Source organism: Harpia harpyja, chromosome 15 (assembly GCF_026419915.1).
Source record: "Harpia harpyja isolate bHarHar1 chromosome 15, bHarHar1 primary haplotype, whole genome shotgun sequence".
NCBI classification, from domain to species: domain Eukaryota; kingdom Metazoa; phylum Chordata; class Aves; order Accipitriformes; family Accipitridae; genus Harpia; species Harpia harpyja.
Window position 1 is genome coordinate 10,280,431 of NC_068954.1, and position 16,654 is coordinate 10,297,084.

Here is a 16,654-nt window from a genome sequence, read left to right on the forward strand (position 1 = left end):
CCTTCATATGGTGATCAAACTGGTGATCATTATCATTTGAATAATGTAGAGCACCCAGTCCAACAGATACTTTTGGAAACAGCTTGGACCCATATATATCCCATTGACTTTGTGCACCTGAATGACTTCCTAAATAAGGATGAGTCATCCTGGGATCACTCTAAAGTCAGTGGAGAGAATGAAGTGCCTCTAGGCTACTTCTATACATGGAGCCAGGGCATGAACACATGCACTACAGCTTAACCATGCAAATTATTAAGTTGCTCATCTGTGGAGTATGCTAACCCAGATCAACTTCTACTCTCCCAGACAATTTGAGAATTACCACAGGCCAAAGACCTTTTGCCATGGGCAGTTTCAGCATGGCCATCTTGTTTTGGAGAATAAGAGAATTTAATAATATGGATATTATCAAAGAGCACCAGCTGTCCTAAAGGCCAAAGAGGGAACCTCGGCATTATTGAATTTACTAGTATATATAGCCCTAAGAGGGCAGTTCAGATGGGATACTTGCTGAATTGTTCCCTGTAATTGTCTAACCCCTCATCGCAGAAGCCTATGCTGATCACTATCCCAACTTAAGGGCTTTATATAAGTACTATAAGAACATCAGTGACAAACAATGAACATATAGTCTATAATTAGGTCTAATACATCTGGCAGCTGTCATCTTCCAGAACTGGGACAGAAAACCAGGAGGGATTTCAGGCATGGAATCCATTTCACAGCATCATCTGACTTCAGTCCTGAAACTGCCAAGAGAAATCTCAGGGAAGATCCTATTTTCAACGTTTTATATTTTCTCACTTAGAGATGCCTTTTGTGAATCTCACTCTGAGCTGTCTACTGTTCATCTTTACATATTTCAGCAATTTTGGCACACATGCCAATATTTCGAATACCATTCCTATGTATAACTTTGAAATATCGCACTATAATGACTCCTTCCCTTTCTGGATCTGGTCCTGAGTATCCAACAGCAAGAAATCAAGTAAGGACAATTTATTACCAAATGGCATGGCTTGATCAGAAGCCCAGTCGGGACAACTGACTGACTCTTTTCTCATGAACTTCCTTTCCCACGAATAGGAGCTAATTGAATTGATCAGGTAGAAAGTAGGCCCATGTTCCTACACTCATCTAAACCTCCAAAGGCAACTACTCAGGAAAGGAAAAGGTGCGCATTGCCTTTTCTTCAAGGATGAAATATCACTGAAGACAGAGTGCACTGACTGGGAAAGCCCTAGGAGCTCATGGTTACAGTGTTATCCCTCAACACTTCATTCTTAACAATGTACAAGGCATGATCTAGCCCTCAGTGTGCTGTACTGTGCTGTGTTTCAGTAATGAAGAGAGATTGCATGTTTCAAGTCCTATAGGTGATTGATACCTGTGTAATTTTATACTGCTGCCAATAAAGCAAGCAAGTCCTGTGTCTGAAACAGTTTTCAGATGAATGTGTGTATGGCTACTTAGTCAGGAAACCATATCCAGAAAGGCTGGATTTGTATTAAATTTTGAATGTTTTATGTTGTACATTAAAAAAAATATTGTCATTCCAGATAAAAAATAGTCTGATCTTCAAGTACTCACCAATGGAGGTAACCTGTATCATTTATATGAAGAATAACAGTGCATTGAAACAGAAGAAAGAGGTAAATTGATGCTGCAGTGTTTACTGCAGTACTTGTTACAACAAACCTAAAGTTCTCATTCTCCTGTAGGAGTTATACCTCCCATAAATTTGACAAGACCCATTAAAACCCCAATTCAGAATAAACCCAATCAAAATAGTCAAAGGAACTGAAACAAGATGCCTTATGTTGGAATAACTACACATTATAGCTTCCATTGCAGACTTCCTGATAACTCTTTAGTTAATTCCATTTCTCACAGTCTTCCACTATTATTTATATCGGAAGGTGTGAGCTTTGTGCAAATAAAGCAATTCAGTGCTTATACAATTAAAATCAGCTGTACTTTACCATCAGTATTTATGAGTCTCTATGCCTTGTGTCAGACATGAAATCTTAATTGCACTCACAGGCAGGTTGAAGAACGGGGAGCTCCAAGAAGTGATAGATTCCTAAAAAAAAAAAAAAAAAAAGAAGAAGAATTGAACAGAGAAACCAAAGACTGAAGAACAGGAAGCAGGATGGTTGTCATAAAACATATAATGGTCATACAATGGGTATGACCCTCATCAGTAATACTGGTCTTCCTTTTCTTTTTAACCATCAGACAAGGAAGAACAACAATGAGTACGTAACTAAAACTTCAAATTCCTTCAGCTTTTGCATGGCAAGCCCTCTAAGTTTGCTATTGCTAATAATCGTTACACAAATCATCAGACTCTGAAGATGAACAAAATTTCTTCTTTTGGCTGCAATCCAAAACCAAATACGGGTATACCATAATGATAGCTTAATGATAGTCCTACTTATAATGAAATCGGTTGATCAAAAAGGGTTATCCAGTGCCTTACACCTTCAGAATGTCTCAAAACTACCTCCACCAACAAGACTCTTTGCCTGGCAGCCACAACCCTGAGTTACCCAAAATGTCATCTGCGGGATAACAGAATGATATTTGTGCTTAAACATAACTGTTTTTCTGGATCAGCGTGTGAAAACTTACAAAATGGACTTTAAGTATGCTTAACCCTGCGTATCCTACACTCTCTTATTTTCCCCTTTAAGTAGTGGTGCTGTGAGGTGATGTGAGATCTTGCATTTCCATTCACAGCAGAGGACTCTGTAGAGTGCTCTGACTTGTGACCCTTATCCTTGCCACACATCCTTGCTTAGGAGCATGATCACTTTGGGCAGCCTGCTGTGCCCCACACTGGGATTTACAGTAGCACAGACTAAATATTATCCATTTAAACTTATACCTAGAGATCCCAAGCAAGCAAAGCTGGAGACATTTCCTTCTCAGCTCCTAATACCAGAATAAACTAACATGAACTTTATATATATACACACACACATATATATATACACACATACACACTGTATTGTCGATCCCTCCTTTATGGGCTACACTGGTGGCAGTGTTTTCTGTTTCTAATCGCCATGGCCTTTATGATACTGTACTTAATGAATTATGCTCCTCAGGAGGAGGTCAGTGAAAGAATTAAGCTAAAAACCCCTAACAGTGTTGTTGGCCAGGAGCCAGCTCTTTCGAGGCTGTGTTTCTGCATGAGGTCTACCACAGCTGGAGCGAAACGACTTGCAGGTGGCTCAGTGGGCAACAGATCACACAGTACTGCTCTGTCCGCCCCTCGACAGCAAGGAGGGAGTCACCTATGCCTGCCGTTGGTGGCTGAAAATGAGCAGGAAACGTCTGACAATCTTGATTAAGAACTCCCAAGCATTGAACTTTCCATAAGGAAAAGGCACACTCAGATCTCTCAGCTTTGACATTCCAACTTCCAATTTAAATACTGCTTGGGGTCCAGAAGAAAACACTAATGCTTATCCTTATGATGTTAGGTGGTGGATGCCTTAATAAAGATGATGTGCATGGCCCAGTCAGCATACCAAAGCCTGGGTAATGAAGTAGGTATGCTCCATCTTCCCTCCAAGTTTCATTCATACAGAATTTATAGATTTTAGTTTAAAAGTAGCTGAAACATACTAAGTAATTTTCTGGACTGTTTTTAGACTATTAATTTCTAAATTACATGAACAGATGCATATGCACAGTAGAAAATAGCACCAAATAGCTTGGGGGAACAGAGGAGCTCAAAGAACCGGCCAAATAAAGTTAGGTTCCACTAACAGCCTGCCTGGACAACTCCTTTCACGTCCCTGGGAACCCCACCACTCATCTGTTCAGGTTCACTTTCTTGCAGATTAATCATTTGTGGTTTTAAAAATATATAAATCTTAAATATCTATAGAAACTGAGGAGCAGAAGGCTTTTCCACACCTCAGTGGACAAAAACTACTGTCCATTTGCTGCAGGACTCATTTGAAGCTCCTTACCAAAACCAGGCACAATCTTGACATTGTGGCAGCCGAGGATGAAGTGCTGGAGTGACACTCCTATAAGCAGGCTGGGAGGCAGCTGGGCTGCGGGGCAAAGATTGGGGAGCTTGGGGATGGTGCTCATAACGAATACTTTCTCAGGAACATCTCTCCATCAGTAGCCACACGTAGGGAGGTGGCAGGTGTCACCACAGCAGCGGCAACTCTGCCTCTCCTAGGCACCTTGCAAGGCTCCTTTTGTAAGCAAAAGCAGACAGCAAACACAGCGTACATCAGAACTGACTGCACGACTGCAGTGTTATTATGTGAAGGTACACAGGGCCTCAGATTTACATGTGCTCATCAAATCTGCTGAGACTCAGCTGTTTCTCAGCTACCACTGTTGAGAATTTTATGCGGTTTTAGAAATATTGTGGCTTAGAAGCAACACTGCTAGTGACCAGAAAGCTGGTGCTTTTCTCCAGAAAATACTAAGTCAATCCCATTCTAGAAATCTGAATGCAGCACGAGGGACAAGCGTGCTGAGTCTTTGGTGCTGGCAGTCCTTGGGTTTGGTGGGACGATAAGGCAGACCTCTAAATTTGGCACCAGAAAAGTGTTTTGCTGAGCCTCCACAAGCATATTCAGTTCTGTGCTCCAGTTACAGTGATGCAGTTTGGCACTGATGCTGTGATCCAAAAAAAGGAAAGACCTTAATGATTTCTGTCATACTTTTCTAATTCTTAAAATGGCTGCTAAAATGGCTTTTACTCCTCCTTCGAAAGTAAAAGTGAATGGCTTGATCTGTGGCCTCCTGTTCTTTACCAGCCCTCCTTACTAATCACATTTATCAAATCAGGAATGAGAAACAATAGCATGTGACTAAGGTGACCATAAAATCGTTAAAAAAACCCCAAAATACACAGAAGAAATGAACAGAAATTACAAGTAAGTATAAGAGTTCCTATTTCATTACTGAATATAACTACCAAATGAGATAACTAAGAGGTAACTAAGCCTGTGTGCAAAGAACTGGCTAAAAGTATATAGAAAATAATGTACTTGGCCAAACTTTCATGAGCACCCTGTTCTGGCTCCTGATTTACCCACTAAGTCTCACAATGTCTACAACACAGTTTTTTCTCCATTTCCTTTGTGCAAATTCATAGGGACCCAGCCCAAAGTCCCACACCTCCAGGAATTTTATTATATTGCATACATGCCCACATGATCTGGAGGGAGTCACACAGAGCCAGAAGGTGGTGATGCTGACAGGCGTATTTGTAATTATCTTCACACTCATCTCGTACTGCAGTATTTGTAGTACTTATAGACAGGACAGGCTCTGGGATTAATGACTAGAAAGAGTCAGTGGCACAGCATGTACAGCAAAGAGCCCTCAACTCTTCCCATCTGGTCTCTAATCCTCATTCCTGCACCCTTGATCATTAAGTCTTAATTTACTGCAGTTTAAACAAAAAAAATTATAATGAGTAACATACAAGCTCATGTTCTGGTAGCTCTCATTCCCTATAAATTCCCACTACACCTAGGAAACTGTGGTTTGATTTTCTGTATTGCTAATTGGTGAGCGCAGCCAAAGAAATTCCTAGCAGGTTTTCATCTCTTGAATTTATTTACCACCGTGGAAGGCGAAGGGGGCCATTCCTCTGGGAAGGAGGGAGAAACTGGAAGGATTACATTATTTTGACCTTACATTTGAGCTGACATCTAGCATAGTACTAAATCAATGACCTGGCACAGGAGACGGGATTAGCACGGGTGGGTTACAAGCAGTTTGCAGGACTGCAGCTGTCCTGTGGCTACCAGTGGATGTCAGTAGAGGCTCCACTTGCAAAGGAGCCAAATGGAAAGAGACAAAGGAAAGAAAACCCTCCAGGTTCTCTTAGTGTAGGCAGTGCACAATGCACAAGTACTCGAAAATGGCTAGTCTCTCCCAGCTAATGATTTAGGACTACTAGCGAGCAGTAGTACATTAAAGGATGGAGCAAACCTGATAGGGCTGCTTGTAATTCTTTATGCTTTCACCTTTCAAAAGCAATATTTTTTCAGTTAATTTAAAAACAATGAACAAAGTCAGGAGGCCCATTGTTGGAATAGTAGTGACGCTGGACGACAGATTAAAAAGAAGCAAAACATATATCAACTGCTCTCTCTCCTCCAGCAGAGCAGCCACTGCTCCAGGAACACTTAAATGCAACAATAAAAAGCAAAGCTCTCTAATTATTGCTTTGCAGGGGTTGGACTGCAACCTTTTAGTAAAGCAAATGATCTGGACAAGCTAAGCACAGGGTTTTAGCTAAACTCTTAACAATTTTATCTAGAACAAACAAACAAACAAACAGCACACAAATGGAAAGGATTTCCTTTGTTAAATTACAGCCCATCACCTCGGACAAGCAAAAGCTGACCTCGCTTCCCCAGTGAACATTCCAGGCAGTGCAGTCACTAATAAGAGTGACTGAACTCCCCATTCAGGGACAGATTCTGAGGCCATCTCTTACGCTGACAAATGCGGTTCTTATGGGCAACGAGGTGCTACCGAAGAAAACAGACACTTCACAGTTTAAAGAGATTTCATCCAAGAAAAGTGGTGGAAAAATTCCATCACAATAAGACTTTTCCTCAAAGTAAATGTGGACTTTTCAGGTCTTTCTATCCCAAAGTAATGCAAAATAAGTTCATTTATCTGACAGGAACCTGAAACTATAAAGTTCTGTTAGTGCATGAAAACTCTCCTGCTCCCAGCTGATTGAAAGCAGTATCCTGTGACATAAGGAGTGAGAATCCATCTTAGTTACTGTAGCTTGGGTGGATGTTGTTTGGTTTAAAATTTTCTGCTCTTCCAGTCTGCCCAGTCTGAAAATACAAATTATTATAGCTCATGTGGTCACTAGAGCTGGTCAAGTGTTTCAAGAAAATATTTTTTCTTCGGAAAAATGCCAATCCTAGAAACTGACATGTTTCATGGGAACATCCAAGTTTTAACAAACTTTTGTTGGGAAAATTTTCTTGGGTCCAGAATGGAATTTTTGGTCAAAACCACAGAGAGAGAGGGAGAAAGATCTACCTCATAATAACAAATACCACAGTGATCATCTTTCCTCATAAATCAATCCTTTGAGACTTCTAACTATTTTTCAGCCTGGTTTCCTACACAAATGAAAGTTACATGATTGCAGGATTTGTCTGTTTATCTCTCAGTCCTCCCTTAAAAACACTGGAATTCATTGGCCAAATTCAGTATTTACAGAAGTTACTCTGCACTGTTTGGGAGTTTTGGAGAAACCAGGGACTGAGTAGAGGATAGAGATGCAGCTACTCTGTCCACTGTGGGAAAGTCTTCAGCATAAGAACAGACATGATGTTTTCTCGCTAGCTTGGGAAAGAGTCCGGCAGATGTGAGGTAGGGAACTGGAGATGCTCCAAAGACACTGAGGGAGGAGGCGATCACAGACAAAATGAAGGAAGAATCTGAGATAATTGCAGTGAATGGGTGATGAGGAGAAGCACACGACTCATCCATAGGAAACCTGAATTCTCTATTAGTTCTTCCCAGAACCACTTGCATTATTTTTCTGTAGGTTGTCAGCATTTTCCTGATGATGCTGTTTCCAGAACTGAGCAGCACAGAGGAGAAAGAACAGAGCTGCACAAAGAAGATCTGCTACTTTTCTCTTTTTTGAGCCCCAAACTAATTTTCTGTATCTTTCAGCACTGCTTCTTCACAGGCACCCCTATCTGCCTCAGGCACTTTCTGTTTTATTTTTCCCCATGTCTTTGTGCTTGATTTTATATCATTGGTATTCAGCACTGTATCTCAGGTGCCCTGAAAACACTAGTTTCTGCTTTTCTTGTTCCTTTGATTTCTTCTAATGAGAAGACTCTCACGTCTGAACTATGCTCCTCCTCAATTATTTCCCTTCTTCCCTTCTGTAGCTGTAGGAATACACTCATCGTGGATTATGAGGCATGAAGGTACATCAGTCAGGGGTATGACAGTCTTTTAGACAGGTGAAGTAGGACTTGAGAAACCAGACAAGTCTCACTGGAGGAAAAAAGCAACAAACTTTTGATTTACCAAGAATGAGGAAGCTTCTGTGGAAAAATACTGGAGAAAGCTATTAAAAATGAGCAGGTCTATTGCTGTAACTAAAACTCTTCTGACACCAGTTTAGCTGCAGAAGAGGGAGATTAGCTTCAATTCACCCTTTGATTATTTATAGGTTATGAACAGATTTTGCAAAAGCAGGCTGAGCTTCACACAGCCACAGGATACACCCTCTTCAGAGTCTGAATGAGCTTATTTAAAAGTGTGATTGTCATGTATTGGCATCTTCAGAGAAACACAAATAAATATAAAATAGCTCTAAAGCCTACTCCCTACTGGTTCATCTGAAAATATTTTATGATTGGAACAGGCTTTTTTCTTGTAGCCCTCAGCACTAGAGTGGGTGCATTGTCTCTCTTAAATAAATTTATCAAAGGGATGTGCAAACCCAAAATAACAAGAAGAGAAAACTAGAACTGTTCATAATGAGTTATTTTATAGGGTGTTTCCCATCTTTAGCCTCAGTGTTCTGGTAATTTAACACATGGAATAATACCAGCTAGTAATTTTGGCTTTGAATGTTGTTATTTTATGTTTTATGAGAAGTTAATTGCATCTTAGACGCAGTCAAAAAGGAAAAAAAAAATCCCTGAGATATGGGGCAGATTTTTTTATATTGCTGCTTTCTATTCATTCAGCACCAGTCTGTGCTAGACCAAGCAGAACTGAAAATGAGGGGGAAAAAAAAGTGGACACAGCAGGTGTAACAGAGAGCTCAGACCACAAAAGGGTGCTATCATTTTATAACATGAGCTAGCCTTCCATAGCGACCTGCAAAGAATGCGGCCTTTGAAATAGCTTCACTAGAATTAGTAGCCTTTCAGGAAATATTACTATTGTTCTGAATTCCACTTGAAAATTTAATTAGCCCCCTGTTATTTTCAGGCAAATTCCAGCAGAGCTTTATTCTATGAAATCTGCGTAGGTGCATAAGAAACATCGTCTTGACTCAGGAAATTCATATGCCTTTATACGCAGAGTGATCTATTTATCGTGTGTGTGTTTATCGGCTCACAAAGAGAGAGGTTGTGCAGATACAATTCACGTGTAGGTGTGTGTGTTCTATACTGAAATCATATGCATTCTATAACTACATTGTATTATACTATGAAAGGCCTAATTACCTAGGAAGTATTGAATTGTTAACCAGTATTAAAATGTTAACTAGTAAGTATTGAAACGTTAACTAGTAAATATTGAAATATGAAACTTCAGAGTTTAGTCTTAAAAACATGCATAATAGCAACACTGCAGTATAGAAAAAACATGACATGATGCAGCTTTCATACAAACAATATGCCAGAAAACCAATTGCCTACTGGCTAGAAGTCAGGCTTCAATTCCGAACACTTTTGCTTTGAGGAGTGTAAATCAAGTAACTCTGAGCTGAATCCACTTGTGGCTATCATCTCAGACAAAGGCAGCCAGATGTGATACAAGGATGGCTCCATTGCCTTTCCATCATTACGCCAGGAAGGACGTAAGCCTAGCTGGTTATGTCAGTGTGGCGATCAGAAGGTGTGGTTGGCCTCCAGAGACCTGCTAAAGTTTATTCTAACAGCAGCTAGCAAGGTACCCGTGCTGACGTGGCTGCAGTCCCAGGGGCGAAGTGCAAGAAGCCAGAGTAGCCAGAGGCCCTGTGGGTGCCCCGTGTCCCCCTCCAGCAGGTCAGGCACATCCCTGTGAGCTGGCATCGCACCTCCAAGCTGCAGTGAAGACATGACCAGGATCTCAAAGGCAGATGCTGTAACTGATTTAATCAAGTGGATTGCATATGCGTGGCTAATTCTCAGTGGCTCCTGTTGCAGATGACACAGCCTTTTACTTTACTCAGATTTTCCCCAAGTTTATAGGGAAAAAATCCCTACCTAGATTGTAACCCATTAGCAACCATCTCTTAAAAACTATTTATTTAGCTTATAAATCTAACCTCTTTTAATAATATGAAAAATATGAGGTGTAGGATACAATTTGGGAAACAAATTAATAAATTGCCATATTTCTGCATTGAAGGATGTCAATGTTTAGTCAAATATGTCAATGAAAGTGATGGTAACTGTCTGGATCATCTGTGTAATACTGAAACTTACAACTTTATAAACATAAAATTGATTTTTGATTGGATTCTCCTGAGATCAGCTAAACAGTCAGATTTGCCACTGTAGCTAAACATAAAGGTGAACAGATCTTTCATTTATTTTGCTTTGATATAGTATATATTGTACATTTCTTTAGACAAATATTCAGCAATATCACTTTGTTCGAAGTCATTGTCTAATAAGATTACTGGATTTGTAATTTTGCATCATGCTAACTCTAATTTTGCTATGAAACAATCTCTGCCACCCAGCTGTACAAGTTTTCAAGTTATGACTGGCTACCAGCAGTCACACTGTGTTATTTCATACTGTCATGTCTGAAAAGATGTAACAAAATATGGCAGAACAAAACACGTCAGAAATTCAGGAGCTGAAATACACATTTTGAAAAAAAATATTACCAGTTATCTGCAAAATCTAACCAAGTAGCAAATATGTGACCAACTAGTTGATGGCCAATTTGGAAAGGAACGTATACCACTTCCTTCCCTCTCTATACAATTAGTGGGTGAGAGGAGTCTGTCAGCAGGGGAAGAAAAATGTGAAACTAAGGGCAAGAAAGTCCATGAAAGCTGCTTACATGGCCCCCACTTTGTTTTGGGTTTTGGTTTTCTTTATTTTCTTTTTTTCCTCTGGGTAGATAAATTAATAGCTCATGGCATTTTCTTTTTTCTGTGGAAAATGTAGGTCCAGAGAGACTGGACATTTTCTGACTTCTAATCAATTCCAACAAATTGTTCATTAACAGAAAAGAACTGGAAAACACCCTAGAAGTTGAAAGATTTCTGGTTTCCCATTTGAAGTGACTTTTAGCTTTGAAATGTATTTCATCAACTGTCAAAAAGTAAAATGCCTTAGGAATCAAAATAATTCATTTCAAGTGAAACAAAGCATTTTTTGACTCAAAATATTTCCGATTTTTTCTGTCTGAATAAAAAGCAAAATCATTTAAACTCCCTTGACTGACAATTATTTCCCTTCCATGTTTTCTGAACTGCCAAGCTAAAACAAAATTTATTCTTTTCACTGCAATGTACTAAAATATGCATAAATCTATCTAGCTTTTTGTTGGATGTCAGTCAGGAAAAGCAGGTGGAAATTCAAACTCAGTCTGTACGGGGTGGGGGGAAATGAGGTAGAGGTTAACCAATGATCTGTTATAGATAATGTACATTACTTTTGGGAATTGCAACTTGGAAAAGAGCTTTTTCTCAAAAGAGCTCGCTAGAATTATTGATAGAAATGCTAAAAAAGAGAGTACTTACAAACTTTCTATAGTTTGATCAGAATTCAAATGAAAACACAAAATGATAAAAAGCATCAGATATACATATAAGTATTTTAATCACACTCTAGTTTCAACTTTTGCTATGAAGTTTTGCTGTAGCACAAGCAAAGAGCAAATTTCCAGACACCTGGGGAGCCATGCTTATCCCTGCTCCCTCTCTCTTGTAATGAGGTCATTACTCACTCGTCACTCCAATAATACTGCTATAACTGCAATAAAGTTTGTAATAATCAGGGTAGCTAAAAAACAAAAGATAACTTTTAATAAATTACCTTTTCTTTTTCTTCACTGGATATAGAAGATATTTAGAAGTTTAGCAATGGTTAAATCTCCTGCTTAAAGTGTCTTGCTTTAACCTGCAAAACTATGAAGAACTTTTAAGCAGTGGAACTACCTTTTTCCAGTTTCTGACGTTTGTGTGTGTCTGATCATTTTTCATTCTGATGTATGAGGCAGAATGTATGGTGTGCACACATACAGCCTAACTGTAATAACTTTGATGATAAATAGTTCATGTAACAGCTGAGTTTTTAGGATCTGCTTACCACTGACTTTGGGATCCCTGCTAACCTTAGGACATGTCTTCCTTGTGCAGTGGACTGCAAGGCAGAAATCTCCTAGACTCTGATAATCCAGAATCAGTGTCAGCATAGCAGTGTCAGGGCGATGAACGAGAAGATAAGCCCTGCTCCTCAGTGGCAGATACACACAGCTCTAATGCGACTGACCTTTCTTCTCATGGGGCTAGGCTGTACAATACTTATATATCAGGTGGTGTCAGTGCTAGTTTAGGTGTCTCTGGACATTGTTCCAATGCCTTTATACATGCCCTGTGTAAGACACAACTTCAGTTATTGTGTCAGAGCTTCCTCTTCCTGTAGGCTTTGCTCCTGATCTTAAAAGAGCACCTTTTTTCTCTGTAGTGTCTACTGCAGAGACACAGCAGTTAATGCCAATCCAAAATGCTTCATGTTGGACATAGGAGCCCATTCTCAAAAGCAGTTGAGCTGTATCAGTGCTGCTCCTTGTTCAAGCTACTAAGGTCTCCCTCTCCATAACATACTTTAGCTCAGCTGTAGCATCAGAGTGTTGTGACAAGGCTGCTTCCAGTCGGCCCGAGGCAAAACAACGGCAGAGGCCTTCGAACACTTTGCTGGTACACAACCAGGGTCCAGCCCTCCGAAACGTCTCTTGGCACTGACTGATTTACTAGCGTGGGCATAGCCACGGAATTCAACTCACTGCAGCCTTGCAGCACTGATGCAACTGATCTCACACATCTAATCCGTTAGACAAATGTGAAGTCAATTTGTACATCTGCAGTGGCCATTTGCTCGGGATATCTGAGCACAGGGCAGCTTCACTAGAGCTATTGAGCTTCTCCAACAAGCCTGCCAATTGCCTGGAATTCCTAGACTAACGGCCAAAAAAGCAGCAGGACAGTAGATGATGTATAAAGATTTGCTGCCAAATATGGTGGAGTTGGCACCTGTGACTTTGGCTCAGTACTGCAGTTCCCACTGTGAAGATCAGTGATTATTGCTTTAATAAGCAGTTCTTAAGTGAGGTACCTGATATCTGTTGTTGCAAGAGATGGAGTGCCAAAGGCAGAAAAGATGGGGAAGTTATAAAGAAACCCTAATCCTTGGGGCTCACCATTCAACTTACCTTGGGTTTCATTAGTCTTGAAAAAAATTCGAGTTATTTCACCAAAAAAGCAGTACACACAAAGACATTTCTCAGTGGGTTGCTTATTACATGAGATTTTACAAGTTGCCAGGAATGCCCAGATTTCTGAGTCCCATTTTACAAGAATCAGAACTGCAGAAGGTCTCCAAAACTTGATACCAACCTGTTTGCGATAACACAACACAGTTCTCCAAAGGAAGACATCGCCATGGGGTTGGTTCATAACTCCCTGATGCCAGCAGGACTCTGAAAAGATTCTTATTCAAAAACCTCCATTAAAGCCTGTGCCTCTTTGAACATCAGAACAGCAGCATTTATGTAAACATATTATAGATAGGTCAATTCTGTCAAGAATGCATATAGTTTCTCTTAAGTTACATTAATGTTAAAAGAAGAAGGAAAAGGAAGGCAATGTGATGTTCAGCAACCGGTTAGTTGCTGCTTTATCTTTAGAACAAGGACATTAACTGTACAGTCTCAGACTTGGCAATAATTAATCCAGATGTAAAAAAAGAACCTTTGTCTGTGTGCTGTGCTTTTGAATAAATGTATATTCGTGAACTATTTTATGTACGGCTCATAGTGTCATAATTGGTCACAGTTAATATAGATACAATTAGGACATCAAGTTTGGAGAAAAGGGTGAAAGGTTGTAAAAAACCCTGTCCTTAAAACCAGAGATTGGATCCCTTAAGATTACCCCAAATAACATCTCTTTCTGAAGCACAGAAGGTCACATTCTGCAGTCAAGTAAAATCTCAGACCGATGTGACTTATGGCATATGTAACTATTATTCCTGGGTCCTATGCACAAGTTGCCAAAGAACATTTCCATTACTAAGTGGGGAACAGTTTACAAAGGTAGGTTTGTCTCAGGCTTACCAGCAGATGGAGTTGGAACCAGGGTCTTGATATGCATCATCATTAACGTGAATAAGGTTCTTTTCTGGAATAGCAGCACATAGCTGGTGTACTAGTGACATCTCAATTTATAATAGAACAAGTATGGAAGATATAAGTGGAGAGATATTTTTTTTTTCAAATGCAAGTGAGAAACCACATTTGAAAAGGCTGGAATCTGTGCTGCAATGTCTAACGCAATTTGGAAAAGGTAAGAAAAAGGACAAATACGGCTTTTTCCATCCACAAGCAACTGACTGGATTATGAAAGTGATGTGGAAGGATTTAAACTACTTCCAGAGAAAGTAAGCATATGACAAAAAAGGACTGTGCCAAGGAATACATTGCTACAGATCCTCTTTACATACAGTTAATTATTATAGCGAGTTTCTCTCTGACTTATCTACATTAATAAATCCAATGACAAAGATGCTACTTGGGCAGTTTGGGACTGCAAACTTTAAGAAGATATTTAAGGAAATCAAGAAGTTAAGATATGAAAAAACCCTTATATTTCCCCTTCTTCCCTCTCAGTTGACAATGCTTCAGCTGTAGGTATAGATGCTTCTCACCTAAAATAATAATGGAAAAAAGAGGCTAATTGCTTCCACTTTCATGAAACATATGAAACAAGACTCACCCTCTGACTATTATATTTTGGTATGAGGACATTCCATGAGTCTTTACATTGGAAGAAGCTGTTCTGATTGCAGACCACAAACCTCTCGTTAAAATTCTTGGAGCAGAAACTGATTATCTGGCTGATACATTACAGAAGTGGACATTAAGGCAAACTTCATATCATTATGATATCATAGCTAAGTTATCTGAAAAACAAAGTAAAGCTGTACTTTTCCTGTTGACTATTAGAGATGAAAAGGTTGCCGCAAAGAATCCTTCCACTTACTCCTCCTGCCTCCCTCCCTTTTGGGGGAAGTGGGACAACGTACCTTGGAATGAGTCACAGCAGAAATGGAAAAAGTCCCTCAGCATGATTTCCTGCTGCACTGCAGCTTGTGTAGTTTTTAAAACCTGGGCAAAGTAGGTGAGAAGTGTTGCCATCTGGACTGGCAGCTTGGTGGTTTTTTTTTTTTTTACACTCACTCTGTACAGGTGCAAATGGTTGCAAGGTGTTGGGCAGTGAAGGAGCAAGAACATGCAGTTCAGAAAGATTCAGGAATTTGTGTACAAATCAGTCAAGCCATCCTGCTCACTGGCAGCCCCCAAATGAACTCTGTCAGAGTCACTGCAGTACTGCTATCTCCCTCCAAATGCTCTGGTAAATAGGTAGGAGCAGAGTCAGGGACAAACGCAGAAGTCAGTTAATACTCTGGCCCACCTGGGTACCAATTTTGATGTCAGGGTGACTGGAACTGCTGCTATGAAGGTGAGAAAGTCTGTCTTTTGAGCACTAAGAGGCTTAACCACACCTGAAAGGAAACTTGTGTGATCACCTAAAACTTTTGCTTAGTGTCCTCTTCCCAGACACTTTACCTGACCACAGGGAATGGACCTAGAGGAGCATGCTGTCACTAGGTGGAACAGTGAACTCTAATAATTTGAAAACTACATGCCTCTTTGTTTTCACTTCCATTCTACCTCTAACCTATTCCCCCTTAAAGATAAAGCCTGGAGTAAAAGGTTAGTTTGTCCTTTATGATCAAACATCACCAACACACATACATGCCTACCACACTTGCCCTGAACACTGGAACCTTCTTAGCTGCCATTTAACCCTGTGTTGTGGTTTAACCCCAGCCATCAACTAAGCACCATGCAGCTGCTTGTTCACACCCCCCCTCCACCCAGTGGGATAGGGGAGACAATTGGGGGGGGGGAAGTAAAAACTCCCGGGTTGAGATAAAGACAGTTTAATAGGACAGAAAAGGAAGAAAATAATAATAATGGTAATAATAAAAGAATTAAAATACACAAAACAAGTGATGCACAATGCAATTGCTCACCACTCTCCAACTAATGCCCAGTTAGTTTCCAGGCAGCGGTCCCCGGCCAGCTTTCCCCCCAGCTGATATACTGGGCATGATGTCACATGGTATGGAATATTCCTTTGGCCAGTTTGGGTCAGCTGTCCTGGCTGTGTCCCTTCCCAACTTCTTGTGCCCCTTCAGCCTTCTCGTAGTAGTATAAACACTACTTAGCAACAACTAAAAACATCAGTGCGTTATCAACATTATTCTCATACTAAATCCAAAACACACACTATACCAGCTACTAGAAGAAAGTTAACTGTATCCCAGCCAAAACCAGGACACCCTGGCAATGCTCAGTGGTACTCCTTTCCAGTTTGCCAAGCATTCAGCTTCTTGCCCTAAGGGGCAAGCGTATACCTGAGTCTCTCACATCTCAGCTCAAGTGTGTTTCATAAACTAGATACCTCCCAGTTAGGTTTACCTGCAGTGTTTAATCTAGGAGGAACCATGTGGCTGCATCTATGCTATTACCTTAAGCAGCACCAGCACACGTAATGGCATTCAGTAAGCTACTCTGTGAATTTATTAGAGTACTCCCTGGCATACCTATAGCCCAGGCCAACTAGCACTCTCCTAAATTTCTG